Here is a 17,095-nt window from a genome sequence, read left to right on the forward strand (position 1 = left end):
TCGTATGGTACTCCTGCAAATAACACACTTCCTATTTTTGGGTGGCTATGCTAATACCACTGTATCTATAGAGGAAGTCATTAGAATCAGCTTTATTGGTATCTACATACAGGAATGCAAGGAATTTGTTTCAATGGTAGTCACCCAGGATGATTTTCTGATTAGGATTGCAAACATGTCTTTTGCTCTTTATGTTCATTACATGGGGAGGGGAATTAGTTGTTTACAGAATCTAGCTTGTAAAAAAGATAAGATTGTTTGTGATTTCTGTTCAGCTCACAGGAAGTGACAAAGGAACCGCATATTGGTAAGAATAACAGGCATTTTCTGTGCTTGCTGACAATGTTCTCAGTCTAAAAATGAAAACAAATGCAGCCACCACATCTAAGAAATGGTAAGCTGCAATGTATTAAGTTTTTAATCTTGGGTTTAGATATCTCTTAAGTTTAAGATATGACTATTGATACTCTGAAATAGAACACACGCTATAGAAATCAGAACCAAATACACAATACTAATGGAACTATCAAAATGCAAACGGTGAGCGCTATAAAAGTAGAAGCAGCTAGCACCAGAGATTGTGACAACAGATCTCAGTAAACAAATATATATATATATATATATATTTATATATATATATATATGGTGCAGCACATAGGACATATAAAGTGATAGATGAAGTAATAACGTGAAAAAAAATAAAATAAATAATAACATATGTATGTATGTATGTATCTCAGTGCAACCAATAATAATAAACAAAAAAGTCCCCAAGGACGTGTGTGTGCACGAAACACGTTGGGTGGAGCCTACGTGCTAATGTCACGCCGCCAGGTCCACGCTTTGGAACGGCGGCCATCTTGGTATGTGGCATGCTTAATGCTTTTATGTTTCTCCACGTGAAATGTTTTTATGCATATTTTTAAATAAATACTACACTATATACACCGTTTTCCGTGCTCCGTGTGGTGAGCATCTTCTTTTAGGAAACAACTGGACCATTACAGATGTCGGAGAGTGGATAATACAGATCTCTTGTTACATTTGCCACCTAACAAGTAGCCCTCTGGTGAGTGCAGAGTTGCCGCGGATTGCACATTGGACCCCAGAGCACTGTGTGGGATTGAACACAATTTGCTGTGATTGCTGCTATCACATCACTGTTACACAGATTCATACCGGAAGGATTTTTTTGTTTATTATTATTGGTTGCACTGAGATACACATATATATATATATATATATATATATATATGTATATATATATTGTAAAGCGCTGTGCAAACTGTTGGTGCTATATAAATCCTGTATAATAATATTTTTTTTTTTTTACGTTATTACTTCATCATTCACTTTATATGTTCTATGTGCTGCACTATATATATATATATATATATTTGTTTACTAATGGAAATATACTTATGTACAATTTATCAATTGTGCATAAGTATAAATGCAAATATCTGTGCAGAAAATTAATGCACCTCTGTTTTCTGGTACCAAAATAGCTTTATTGGCACATCAAAGTGAGATGTACATGTCAGGGATGCGGGTATGACCAGAAGTGTGTGGACTGACACAGGGAAACGCAGGCTTCCGATATAGTAAATAATATAATTTATTAAGACTAACAATACAAACGCAGTGCAAAACTAAACATAAACACAGTGCAAACAAACAATACAAGAGTAGTCAGGCAGGCCGGGTTGGTAGCAAACGGGCAAACGGAGTACCAAGAGCAGGCGGGAGAGTGGTCAGGACTAGCCGAGGTCAGTACAGGCAGAGTTCAAGCAGAGTCAGGACAGAAGTAACAGGATCAGGAAACCAGAGCCAAGCAAACAGTACAACAAGGCACAGACTGCAGGTCTGGCCATCCCTTAAATACACCACCTGCAATCAGCCCCAGGTGGTGGCTAATTGCCGGAGTGAGCCTCTGGTTGCTGAGAGCACCCGCTGGCCAGTCCTGGTACTGCAACCCACAAGGCAGGTGAGTCCCACCACTATTGGCGAGTCCATTCCTGACAGTACAGTACATAGGTACAATGAATGTAAGCATCAATGAATACCATATGTTTGAAGTGGGGCAACAACACGGCCCGCACAGGGGTCTCAAATGTTAACAGCTTGATAAAAGGTTTGCCATTGGAATGCACCTCTTTTTTAGAGGCTGTTCATATAGGGGACTTACAAACCTGAATGACAAATAGGGGTTGGTTTACTTAAAATGGAGAGTGCAAAATCTGGAGCAGCTCTATATAGAAACCAATCAGCTTCCAGGTTTTTTTTAGTCAAAGTTGAACAAGCTGAAGTTAGAAACTAATTGGCTACTATGCACAGTTGCACAAGATTTTACACTTTCCAGTTTTAGTAAATCCGTCTCAAAATGTGCATCTTTTATGAAGACTCTTGCAATCATTTCACCACTTCTGCTGTTTATGAATATTGATTTAATCTCTTAAGCTTCATAACATATACAACATGAGGCTTCAATGTTCTGGATTGCTTACAAAACAACTGTAACGAACTCCCACCACTTCAGGTAAGCCCAAACCATAGGACTCCATTATCCAGCATGAAAGCTTTCAACTGCATCACACAAAGAAGAAATTCAGACAGCAGCACTCCTTGGATCTTCTAAAAGCCATTTTTAACCATCTCTCTCTCCCCCATGTGTATATTTTGGCTGTTTTTATGGATACATTTGTTACCAAAGGAGATGGCTTTTAGAAGGTCCAAGGAATGCAGCTGTCCAGATTTCTTCTTTGTGTAAAAATGCAACCCTATTGGTCTTTAGACTATTCAATCCTTCTTCACCGATAACCTATGAAATACACAGCATACAATCATTTAGGAATATACTTTGAGAAACAGTATGTGAAATCATTATAATGATCCATCTGTACAGATGAATTCAAGATTGAGAGAGTTAAACTACTGATAGTAGTAGCTGTCGAACACACCTAAAAAAAGCTGCAAAAACAAAAAAGAAAATACAGACTTTTAAGGATTCCAGGCTTACTGTGCTTGAATGGCCATTTCAGGTGCTTTTATATATCCTACGCAGGTAGCTCTTGAGGGTTTCCCTTGAGGCTGCTTTAGGCATGCTGAACTTGGTAAAGGTCTTGAGAAATTCAAGAACATGCTGGAGGACATATGTCATCAGGATGCATTAGGAACCCTTTGGAATCCTTCAGAACAAAAAAACATGAGTTTTCTAGGAAAGATAGCACATGGACTGGCATAGTTAGAGTGTATCTGCAACTTCTATTAGCATCAGCTAGTGAAAGATTAGGTAAGATAATATGCTCATAATTACTATAGTAAAGTGTTTTATTAATTACAACTGAAGAAAAATTACTCCCTCTGTCTTAATATGTTAAAGTAATGGTTTTACAGCTAATGTCAATGTATATCAAGTTAAAGTAGTTCTAAAGATAAAAAAAAGCTTCTGTTACCAGTCATCCTTCCCCCCCAGCCCCTCCTTATACTTTCCTGAGCTGATCTTGATCCAACAATGTTCATGAGAGCAGCAGCTCTCTGGGCTCCCTCTATTCTAATTCGACAGAGAGGTAGCAGTAAGAGATCTCTCTCTCAGTGAGAGAGAGATCTGCTGCTCTGTGTCCATTGACTCGGGAGCGAGTATGCATGAGTGCCCCCATAGCAAGCAGCTTGCTATGGGGGCACTCACCAGGAGGAGGACACAGGGGTGCCAGCAGGAGACCTCAGAAGAGGTGGTTCAGTGCTGCTCTGTGCAAAACCATTACACAGAGCAGGTAAGTATGACATGCATGGTAAAAAAACCAAAAAACCAAAACCTGAACAATCACTTTAACTCTATAAAGTTGGGCAAAATAGTAACTTCAATTCACAGCTTACATCAATGGTCCCTTCAGACCGTGGGGTGTCTTAATGTACACAACTTAACTTAGCATGCATTATGTTAAACAGCCCTTCTTGCCAATGCATGGCAATGGAAGAAAAACAGAACCTAAATAATTTTTGTACAGCACCACATTGTGCAGTTTGTGTTTTGTGAATGTGCTGTGATGTGGGTTTGTTGCTCCTCTGTGAGGTGGAATGCCATTTTAAATGACTGGCACTTCAATGCAACTTAAAAAGTGAAACACACATTGCAGTAATATGCAGTAAAACAGAGGTGCTCAACCCTTGACCCTAAGAGCCCTCAGACGTGTCTCTCGACTTCAAACCAGGAAGGCACATGTCTGGGATCAGCAACTCGTTGATTATGATCTGGGCTTACCAACCTACCATCCCAGAGCACCAGAGTGCATTGAGTCGGCACCGGCAGCTGAGCAAGAAGGCAGCCATGGAGGGAACAGTAGCCTCATAAGCTGATGCTTCCTCTTGTCCCAGTTGGAGTTATACCAAGTGCATTTTGCCTGGGACCTTTCTAGGAGCTTGGGGATGGAAAGCAATACCAGAGGCTGAAAGAGAAAAATAAAGTCATTGTATTAAACAACACATACACTGCGCTTTTGCAATGAGCATATTAGCACTTATAAAAATATTAGGCTGCTTTCGCACTGATCCATAGGTATAGCACAGTGCACCTGAGGTTTACCTGCGGGTTAGCTGTACTGAGCCATAAACTTCTATTATATCCTGTGGGTTTAGTGCCCTTTCTGAAATGCATGCAGGAGTGTTGGTGCACTTTCAGAAAGTGCACCACATGCACAAGATATAATAGACGTATATGGCAAAGTCCAGCTAACTCATAGGAAAGCCACAGGTGTACTGTGCTGCACCTGTGGTGTAGGTAAACCACAGAACATCAGTGAGAAAGCAGCCTTATGGGGAGCTCAGGACAGTAAGGGTTCATTTACATTTGGGATTTGGGATTTGGGAGGGGTGGGGGGTAAAAAAACAAAGAAACGAGTTTTAACCACACACCCTCAACCACTGGTGTAGCATCAGGGTTCTCAATGGTAACCCTGCCCCATGCTCCAAGGGTCCCCTGCAGCCTCCCTGTCACATTCTGATTTACACTTGGACTGGAGGGGTGGCAGGGGTGACATATACAGAAATTGATCCTCTCCATTTTCCTGCTGCAACCGCTGACAGTCAGTTTCTCCTACTCTCCCTCCCGCTGGCATTCAGCACCTACAGGGGGAAAATCTTCATTATGCTATTCAAAATTAAAAGAAATGTGAAATTCTGAACATTTCATTTTATTGTGGCCTGCAACTGGCTACCAAATCACTTATGTAGCCCTCGCTCTTCAAAGGTTGAGCACTCCTCCAGTAAATTGTGTGTTTTATTGCACATTACCACAAAGCACAATTATTAAGCCAGCCTTACTCATAACCATCAGACATTTAGTTTGCTATTGTTATGTCTGCTAAGAGATTGTGAATAATATGAATTGATGTAGTTTGCACATTATCATTTCCCTTTGTACTTCAATATAGAATAAGTCTTATTTGTGTATATAAAAAATACACCTTGAAAATATAATTCTCAATGACAAACAAGATTATTAGCAATAGAAGAAAAACTTTTTTTGTTGATATGAATGAAAAGCTTTTCTTTTAGGTTTCTAATACATAGATGTCAACATGGGGCTCACAGCATGAACTTCTTATGCTGAGCACAGAAGAATAGCTGAGTACAAGTGTTTGGTGATGTGTTTGCTTCATGCTGCAAAAATGAATGTAAAATGAATGCAGGCTTCAAAGCTTTGACAGCTACCCTAATATCCTCTTTATATTTTAAAGTATACCCCCCTCCCTCCCCCCCAAAAAAATAAAGAAAATTGCAGCTTACCAGGCCTTAGATGCAGCTGCATTAGATATATTTTTGTAGGCTTCTTGCTTTGTGGCTTCACTGAGTCTTCCATTTTATTCTTGGAAGCAGCCATAGTCACCATACAAGCTGGACTTTGAAAATGTCTGCCATTGTTCATTACCATTAGATTGTGAATTGATAGGACCAATAGTTTACACTAGAAATACAAGCATTTTTGTGTTTTCTTTTCAGCTCACAGAAAGTAAAAAGAACACTGCATTTCCGGAAGTATTTTTGTATAAACAAGACTGCAGGCCATGCTGAATTCATACATGCCAGTGGATTGACCTTTCTGTCCAGTGTAAAAAGTTTAAATGGCCGGTTTCATTCACATGGTACATGGCTAATGTGTGTTTTGCTTTTTTGTAATCTGCATCAGTTGACTGCTGATGCAGAAATTAAAAAAAAATAATCACAACATTTTGGGCTGCAGCAACATTTATTTTTTATTAACCACTTCCATACCGGGCACTTTTACCCCCTTCCTGCACAGGCCATTTTTCAGGTTTCAGCGCTCTCACACTTTGAATGACAATTGCGCGGTCATACAACACTGTACCCAAACTAAAATTTTATCATTTTCTTCACACAACTAGAGCTTTTTTTGGTGGTATTTAATCACCGCCGGGGTTTTTATTTTTTGCTAAATTAACAAAAAACCCCGAAAATTTTGAAAAAAAAACACGTTTTTCTTTGTTTCTGTTATAAACGCTTGCAAATAAATAATTGTTCTTCATAAATTTAGGCCGAGATGTATTCTGCTACATGTCTTTGGTGAAAATAACCCAAATTAGGATGTATTTTTTAGTTTGTAGGAAAGTTAGAGTTCACAAACTATGGCATAGATCTAAATATTGATCAATCCTGAAGTACTGACAGCCAATCTAATTTCTTGAGGTCCAAGAATGTCAGAACAGTACAGATATCCCCCAAATGACCCCTTTTTGCAAATAAGACAGTCCGACGTACTGCATAAGAGGAATGGCAAGTTTTTTTGAAGTTGTATTTTTTTTGGCATAGTTTTTCGGAAAATAAAAAAATGTAAAAAATTATTGTCACTATTTTTTTTTACATATTGTCACCAGTGCAGTACAGCATCATCATATAAATGGCATGGCGGTGATCAGGGACACTGACTGGTGATAGTATTAAAAAAAAAATATATATATATTTTTTTTTTTATTACTTTTTTTTCTTTTTTTTAAGATTTTTTTCGTATTTCACTATGACCAAAGTAGTACAATGTTACCATAGTAACATTGTACTACTTTGGGGAAGTGATCAGTATTTTTTTTTTTTTGCTTACAATTTGCTTATAGCAAAGAATTACTTTGCTATAAGCAAGCATTTACCTGAATGACATTGATTCATTCAGGTTTTTTTTTTTTTTTTTTTTTTGTGCTTAGCTGTGATTTGGCCACAGCTAATCACATGACATGTGCATGTGACCGCTGTGACCATTCACAGCTAGACACTAGTATACAATGGATGGCATGAATGAAGCCATCCATTGTATACAACTGTCATGTGACTTGCTGTGATTGGTCACAGCAGGTCACATGGTACCGGCAATGGGGGCTGGTACTCAGATCTGTCATCGGCCGTGTCCGAGGTACATGGCTGGTGACAGACCGCGCCGCTGCGTGGCTCTGCAAGTCACAAACTGCGCATGCCCAGGAGTATGCCATATGGCGTCCACCCGGAAATCTAAAGCATTTTTCCGGTCGCCAAACGGCTATTGGCCGGGTGGCTAATGGTTAAACAAATGCAGGGGCCACTTTTTACCTGTTACCTGCGTCCTATTCCTCCCATATCCCAGTACCAGAGTGGTATCAGGAATTCTCAGTTCCAGAATTTTGGAAAGACACTTTGCCCTCTACAGGAGAGATGCGCACACCACGCCGCAGGCTCCACGCGATACCGTACAGGAGAAGAGGCCCAGAAACTGCCCCAGTGATCCTGCCAACTGAAGATGAAGCTGCATGACCCCAAAGCCATCCAGAGGGACTTATAATCTAATCATTCCCTTTTTATGTTTCTCTCCCCCTCCCCATACTCCCTTTTTCCTATGTAGTGTTGTGATCATTTTCCAGTGTATACTTCTATTATGTAGTGTTTGTTTTGCCCTTTTCCAATATGGCTGCTATGCTCTCTGGGCACTGAGGATGAGGTCATCAGAGAGAGCACTTGTGAAAAAGAGGGAAGTGTGGATTTCCTGGGAGATAGAGCTCAGACTGTAAGTGCTGCAGCCTCCCCTCACTGAGACATGCAAAAAAGTCTGTTAATGCTTTAATGTTCCTGTTTGGAAGATACTTTATGTTGGATGGTTCACTGAATGTTATTTCTTCAATACATGGACTTTCATATACAATTCTGTGTGGATTACTGTCTATGTGGACGATACATTTCTCAATTGGGATTTCACTTGTTTTCCACAAGCCCCAGTTCAGTGGAGGCACTAGCGCTTGTTAGAGATCTTGTCTTGATCACACAGATTATAAGGACTCTTTTCCTAATTACTATACAGGTGGCGCAATCATACCCCAGTAGCCACAAAGAGTGTACAAAAAGAGCTACACCTACATTCCCTTTACCTCTCCTCCTTTCCCTCCCCTCCCCCCCTCAATTTTTTTTTTATCACCCTCTGCACTGATTGCACGCCTTCTGGCTGCTCTTTACTGACCCATGAGTATTGAAGTTCTTAGATAATGCCCCCCTCTGTGGGTTGCAGCGGTATACTTATGGGTTGTGCTGCGCGCTCTCAATTCCCGCCATGCTGCTGAGTGATCTCCCTGGGCCCAGATGCTATCTTTTTAGGCCCTGGCTACAGGAACCTCAGGGGGCATGCCCACTGACATTGTCTCTTGGCCTCAATGTGCTGGGCCTGCACGCTCTCTTAAGTGGTGCTCTTTCCATATTGATGCCACATTGCGGGTTTGTCTCTTTAACCTTACAAACACTTGCTGACTTTGACCATCACTGCGGTCCAGGTGAGGAGCAGGGGAGCTGACATTGTGCTCTCCGTGTATCAAAGTATTTCTGCCTTGTATGTGGGCTCCCGGCGAGACCCATTCATTTTGCCGCGGGGTTCGCCTGCATCCTAAACTATTTCTAGCTAGATTCCGCCGACTGCCGCGAGGAAGCTCAGTTATGATATTTGAAGGTTGCCTTCAGGGGCACTGGCTGTTTCTGGCCTTTAGATCTGCAGTATTTGCACAGGTCCACTGGGACTGGGTTGCAGCTTGTGACTCGGTCTCCCTCCGGACACACGAGTACCTCGAGTCTGCTGATCTGACATGGCTAACATAGCTTTGATCTGTATACCCACACAGGGCCACACATTATGTTGTTCTACTATATGGAACTGTAGATGGAACCATGTTATATGCTTCTACTACCTGTTACTTTGACCTCCCCTCTGGTGCTATTGCATGGTTCAGGGCGGTCCCATGTCACCCATATTTTGGCCATTGATGGGCTTGATGTTGTCTGCCCCCTACCATGGAAGCTACTGCGCCTTGGGGCCTCTGACCTTTATATTGTTATGATGCTGTGTCACCCTTACATTTTTATAGTATTGGTCCCTGTTGTTCCTCATCTACCTCGTGGTGACTTAATGCTGTTCCGGAGTATAATTGTTTAGTCAAGCTCCGGACGCTGGGCTGTTTGAGATGGATGGTAACCTAGGGCCCCTTCACTGATGTGAGACTTCTTGTTTTGCTATGTCTTGTTTTGCTATGCCGTGTGACGACTGACCTTGTCCCATGGCAGTACTTATTGTCCTTGCATTACCTCTTGGTCTGAGAGTGGATGATGCTTGTTACTGCTGATAGGGGATTTCAGGCGGACCTTTGGAGCTGACAGGGCTTGTATGCCCTACATATTTATTTCCTCATTTATAGATCATTGGCTCCGCACCCAAATTGTGAGCTTTCATTTTTGGAACTCAGTTCAGAAGTGATTCCTCTGCCTTTTCTACATTTCTCGGAACCCACCCCCCCCCCCCCCCCCCGGTTCCGAGAGTCCGTCCTGCTCGGATTATAGTTATTGTTAATGTACTGATTGTGTATTTACATACACCATGGCCACTGAAGCAATGAGGTGGTCCTCCCGCCTTAGGCTACTCTCTTCTTGGTGCTACATCATTCGCCTTACACCCCTCACATCAGTCTAGCTTTAGGCTTGACTGAACTATAGTGTTCTGGGTAGAGTCCATGGGTTGTATTCTATTTTCCTTTCCAGACCCACCCAGTACACTATTATTCTTCCTTTCATCTCTCTTGCTTATTTCCTTGGTTTTGTGTAGTGGAATCTTCTCCCTCTCTCTAGCTGCTTGGCTTGCTCAGCTTCTCTACACTTTTCTTTGTGTCTCCCTTCCACTTCTGCTACTCCTATCTTTCTACTCTTCCTCTCCCTTCTGTATCCCCTTTCTCCTCTTTACACTCTTTTGTCTTCTTTTTCCTTTTTGCCTCCCCCCCCTTCTTTCCCTTTGCCTTCCCTCCCCACCTTTTTTTCCTCTCTTTTCTCTCTTCTTCCTTTTTCTCCCCTTTTTGGTAGGTGAGTCTCCCTCCCGTTGACACTCCCTGCTGGAATCTGTATTTGTTGCCTTTTAGCGGCCAAAATGGCCCCGTCTATTACTGTGAAAGTCATTTCTTTGAATGTCAGAGTGTCAGGGATCGCGGCGTCCTGTCGGCCGGCGCATGCGCGCTGGCGACGGCTCACGCCGGGACACAAGCACCAGGTCCCAGCGAGCCGCGGATGACAGGGTGCCGCGCATGCGCAGTGACAGCCCGGGGGCGCGTCCTGGGTGGCCAATGACAGTGCAGGGCGCAATATTTAAAGATGCCCTGCACTGTCAGTGATCGCCGCAAGGTCGATCTGAGTTCCTGAGTCCTGTACCTGTGTTTTTGACCCTGATTGACACTGACTACGCTGCCTACTCCTGTATTTGACCCGGATTGTCCTGACTACTCTGCCTTCTCCTGCATTTGACCCGGATTGTTCCTGACTACTCTGCCTTCTCCCATCCTGACCCCCGGCTTGTTTGACCTCTCTACGGACTGACTTATCCTGCTGACCCTGCGTGTGACCTAACGATTCTCCGCCTGCCGATTCTGTACCTCGCCTACCCCACGGGACCACTACTCGTGATCCATCCTGCTAGGTCCTGCCGTCCTCCTCACATCTGGCTCTCCCGGTACCAATACATCCCCGGAGGTTCCCCCTGCCACTGGTGGGCCTGCTCAGAGGTCGTGACCTGGTCCTGGTCTGTTTCAAGTCCATCCCCACCATCAGGGGCCCTGGTGAAAGCACAGACTGGGACTTAGACTCCACGCTTTGGGTAGGTCTGTCAAGTGGGCAGCCAGAGGCACCACCTGGCGGATCATAACACAGAGGCTTGAACACCCTGGAAAAAAGATCCATGGTATTGTGGGATTTAGCCAACCAAAGAACACAGATCGCATACCTCCAGGAAACGCACTTTCGAGACCCACATATCCCAAAACTCTACAGTGCTCAATTTCCTACGCTCTTCCACGCCTCCTCTTCCGTTTCTAAGACTAAGGATGTGGCTATCCTCTTATCTAAGAATTTGCCTATACACATATCCGATCGCCTAGTTGACAGAAAGGGTCGATACATTTTTTTAAAGGGAAAACTGCATGGTCACCCTATTACATTGGCAAACGTGTATTGTCCAAATGAGGGTCAGGTATCCTTTCTGCACAAAGTCACTGACCTCCTCCTTCAGTTTCAAGAGGGTATATTAATTCTAGGTGGTGATATGAATATGCCTCTTAACCCATTTCTGGAGTCCTCCATGGGTACCTTTACCATCCCGTATAGGGCGCTCAAACAATTGAAACTACAACTGCAGTTACTATCTGTACATGACTCCTGGAGAACACTATATCCAGACACTAAGGATTATATGTTCTACTCAGCACCCCATCGTAAATATTCTCGCATAGATTATCTCTTCCTCTCACAGCCTGATCTTTCGCTTCTCCATTCAGTGAGTATCGAACCCCTGTACATTTCGGATCACCACCCAGTGACACTTTGTGTTTCCCTGACACACAGATAAGACCCAAGCACTGGTCTTTCAACTCCTCTCTTCTTGGTGACCCAATACATTTTGCGAAACTTCAATCCTCTATTGTGTATTACTTCTCTCTTAACACCCCTTCGTCCACTTCAGCCATGAACATGTGGTTGGCCCACAAGTGCGTACTCCAAGGGCAGTGTATATCTTCGACTGCCCAAAGGAAGAAACAACACCAGGCCCATATTTCTGATCTCTTAGTCTGAATTCGGTCCTTGGAACTGTCCCACAAACAGAGTAGAGCGGAGGAGGTACTCACCACGTTATTTGACACAAGAAAGGCCCTCCTTGAGGCCCTTGGGGCCAAAATGAGACAGAATTTTGCTTTAGTGTCCAAGCTGTATTACAAACAAGCTAATAAATGTGGGAAACTGCTCGTTAGAATGCTTCAGGGGAGACAGGCCCAAATGACTGTTCACTCTATCCACAATAAGTTGGGAAGATGTCTTATGAAGAATGAGGATATTGCTCAATATTTATAGATTAATATTCTGATTTATATAATCTCCCTATGTGATTCACAGACCCGTGTCCCCTCATCTCTGGAACATTTTATAGCCGATTTCTTGGCATCTCATGGTATGCCAGCAATTTTGCCTGAAACTGCTTTGTCCTCAGACGATGATATCACAGCTGACAAAGTTCGAACGGCGCTGCAGCATATGAAACCTGGTAAAAGCCCTGGCCCAGACGATTTCCCCGCACAATACTATAAGAGTTTCAGACCAATTCTCGTACCGCATTTTGTGGAGGCCTTTAAGACTATTTCACAACAACAAAACCATAGTTCATAACTGCTTGAAGCCCATATCACTGTCTTTCCTAAAAAGGGTAAGGATAGTACGCAAGTTCAGAATTAAAGGCCGATTTCACTTCTCAATGTAGACATTAAAATCTTTGCCAAGATCCTTGAGAATAGACTGCTCCCTTTTCTCCCTCGTTTGATCTCCTTAGACCAAGTTGGATTTATCCCCGGCAGAGAAGCACTTGACAACACGATCAAAGCTATTAATATTAATATCCACATTGGTTGTCCTCGGCGGGTTTTATTTTGTCAGAGGATGCCTGTTTGACAGGATTGCCTGGGACTTCATGGAAGCAGTGATGAAATCTATAGGACTGGGCCCCACAATGTTAGCTATGATAATGAGCCTATACACTGGCCCACAGGCCAAAATCAGAGTGAATGGCCACCTATCTGAGTCATTTCCAATCCGTAACGAGACAGGGATGCCCACTTTCACCACTTATTTTTGTCCTGACAATTGAACCCCTGCTTCACTGTGTCTGGTCTCACGCTGACATCAAGGGAGTTCTAGTAGGCTACAAGCTGTATAAACTCGCTGCATTCGCAGATGACATTCTCTTTTTTCTGACAGAAACTTTGCTTACACATCCGATGCTTATTTCAGTATTGAAGCACTTTGGCGAACTTTCGAAGTTCAAAATTTATTTCACTAAAATTCCTTTGCTTCAAATGTTTCTCTGCCTCTCCCGCTTGCACAGGAATGTTGAGAATCTTTTCCATTTTCATGGAGCCCGATGTCCATAATGTATCTTGGCATACAACTCCCTGCTAACTTATCGGATCTGTACTTGTTAAATTTCCAACCCTTCATCCAAGACATTAAGAGGGACCTAGTGGATTGGGACTATCCAAATCTTTCCTGGTTCGGTCGGGCCATGACGCTCAAGAAGAACATCCTTCCCCACTTTCTTTATCTCTCCAAAACCGTCCCTATACGTCTACCTCCTGCTTTTTTGCAACCATTCGTTCACTTTAAAGGGGATTTCTCTGGAAGGGAAAGACACCTAGACTCAGTTTGGGAAGGCTTATGGCTTCCAAGGCCACAGGTGGTATTGGTTTGCCGAATTTGAAAAAGTATCATAGAGCGTTGCTTCTGACTAGGGTGGTGGATTGGCATGTACATGGACACCTTAAGGACTGGATTGCCCTGGAACAACACTGGACGAACAATGCTTTAACTGATGTCGCCTGGCTCCCCCCACGTGTACATACTCAATTTTGTAAGCCTCATTGGCTCATTACTCCCACATTACGCAGTGTGCAGGGGACAGGCAAAGATGATTCCATGACTTTGACGTCAGGCCCCATGACCCCAATCTGTAACAACCCCTTTTCCCCCAGGTTTGGGGCCCACTTTTCGGGGCTCGGGTATGGCTAACAAGAGTATTATAGCCCATTAATTTTTTCACCACGGACATATCTGAACTTGTGAGGCTATTGTTTCTGTTCTGCCACTCCTGCCTCTGCCTTGATGGTCATATCTACAGCTTAGACATTTTCTGACCAACCCTAAATCCATGGGGGACTTTAACCGGCCCTTGAAGCCGTTTGAGAAACTGTGTATATCCTCCGCTCCACAGACGCATCTAATATCCTCTATGTATGCCATGCTCTCTGGCCTAGACTCACAGCATCTTCCACACATTATTTCAGTGTGGGACAGAGAACAATCCTATGCCCTTACCATGGAGGAATGGAGCACTATTTGCCACTCTGTCCATAAGGGCTCCCTGAATGTTTCCATCCAAGAACACAACTATAAGGTATTGACACACTGGTATTGAACTCCCAAACTTCTTCACAAACTTATTCCACAGGTCCTGATACTTGCTGGCACTGTTGCTCCATGACTGGCATAATGTCCCATGTCTGGTGGGTTGTCCCAAGCTTGGCACATTCTGGACCCAGGTTCATGAATTCATTGTTAAGATCTCTTCCTTGCACATAGATTTTACCCCACTACATTACTTGATTTACCACTCTGTCTCCATGTGTCGATCCTATCATAAATCTTTGGTCATGCACATGATCCATGTGGCCCGTATGTGTACCCCAGTACTCTGGAAGCAACCCACCACTCCTTCCCTGAAGGACTGGTTTTTAAGACTCAATTGTACTCTTGAGATGGAAGAATTAATTGCCACATCATATGACACTTTGGACAAATTTTGGAAGACGTGGTCGTGCTGGATACACTTCCAGACCACTCCTGTCTTCAAAACTGTTATGAATTTCTGACTGGGCAATGTGGAGGTTCCCTGCTGGGCTTTTCACTTTCGCCGGTTTTCCCCACTTTTAATGCTTCTGCTGGGAGGGAGACTCACACGTTTTTCTATGCTGCTTCTTCCCTCTTTCTCCTTACTACTTTTTCCTCTCATATCTTCCGTTTCCCTTTCTTATTATCTAGAACTACGAATTGGATGATTCACTACACCTACTATACATCTTATCACCATAATTTAAAATTTTTTGATGTTATATACAAAATTGCGAGATACCTCGTAGATGCATGTTAGCCTCCATTTCTATTAGTTTAGCAAATTTTGGAAAGTCGTGATCATGTCGGTACAATTATGTATTTTCACTCAGGAAATTATGATGCTCAACAAGTGATTGCTCTCTTTTTGTTAGCTTCGAATGCATCCTGCTGAACTGCTCTTCCTAAGCATTATTTAGATACATATATGTTCTACTTTTATTGCAAGATATATTGAGCTTATTTGACAATGTGCCTTCGGTAGTTTCCAGCAGCCTATGTCTGAATGAAGCGGCTCATTCATTCCTATATTGCTGTATACTGCAATGTATTGTTAATTGTACTGTATTATGATGTTTCCTCTGGCTTGTATGTCAGGACTTTTCCAATAAAGCCTTCTTTTGTGGAAAAAAAATAACGTACATTATAAAATTACATTTTATATATAACTGTGCATTGTGGAGCATAATTATCATGGTTAGGCAAGCTCAGCCAATATCATAATCACTAAGATCACAACATCACTGAGTCCACAACATTATCAAAAACTGAAAACAGATTTAGTGCTGTAGACTCTGTTAGCTTGGAAAATCTTGATCTTAAATGCCTGTTTTGCTAATATCAAAACAAATTGGAGTGTGTGCACACTTCAGTGCACAGTGAGAGGGTATTTTATGTAATGAGATTAGGGCCATCAAAGTAGTGTTTTAAGTCATATGTTCAAAGTTAGCAAAGGTGCAGATGAAAAGATAGTGTAGAGCATTACTTGTTTCATACTCACCTGCCCAATGCTCCAGCACCAGGTCTTCTCTCCTGAATGTGGCCTCCTGCTTCCGGGTTTCTCTGCAGCCTCATGCAAACCAAGACCATAATCTCTCATAGGGAACTAGCCAGCATGTTGCTCAGTATTTCAGCAATGCATGAACACTTTAGCTGCCAAGGCCCCTGTTCCTCCCAATTGTCTGGTATAACTGTCCACTGTGATCTGTAGTACTCCGGTATTCCCCAGTGTTTTGCAATCCCTGTGCATCTCTCTTACATCTGTATTTCTGTGATTCCAGGACTCCAATGCTCCTAGAGACTCTCACTCCTGTGTTCCTGTGATTCCAGCACTCCAGGGTGTTCATAAACTCTCACTCATGCATTCCATGCTTCCTGCTCAGTAGCTGCTGTTTGGATAAGTCAGAGGACCGCAACCAGGGAACCATTAGCAGAAAACTCTATCCACTCCTTGAGGTGTGCTCTGGTGAACACTGGAGTGCTCCTTAGACACCACACCTCAATCAACTTCAGGGCTTTCACCTCCACTTATGTTCCTAGTGGATGCAAACTCCCATCTGTGACAACTTGGCTTCCAAGGTATGTATTGTAAGCTATTGAAATGTATGTGCAATGCATCTCTGAGGCCAAGGCTACCAGTGTCCCTTGGTGACCCTCATGGAACCAGTATATTTCAATTTCTCCTATGTAGTCTGTGCCAACATACAGCCCCAGTTACTAGTACTAATTCTTGGCCTGCCTGTTCCTTCTGGAAACAGACTCCCATCTGTGACAGTTCTTGGCCCTTATTAGGGCTTTTATCTTTTCTGAATGCTGGCACTCTGAGTCCTGTTTTTCCCCCAAGTCCTGAGTATCTTGTATCCAGGAGCATCCAGTGTAACATCTGTCTTCTGCCACTGTACTTTTGGTAATCCTTGGGGACCCAATATATTTCAGTGTCTCCTCTGTGGCCAGCATTTGTGTACTTGATTGTTATTTGTGCACCCTAACATTGTTGCTACTGTTTTTAACTGTTAACTAATGCAGCTAATTAAAGGCCATTACCTGACTTAAGAACAGGTCCTGAATGGTTGAAGGCGTGTTGCACAGTTGAATGCCTATTGCACCCTTAAAAAACACT

The sequence above is a fragment of the Staurois parvus genome, unplaced genomic scaffold (assembly GCF_062004578.1).
Source record: "Staurois parvus isolate SC_StPar_1 unplaced genomic scaffold, SC_StPar_1.0 ptg000145l, whole genome shotgun sequence".
NCBI lineage: Eukaryota > Metazoa > Chordata > Amphibia > Anura > Ranidae > Staurois > Staurois parvus.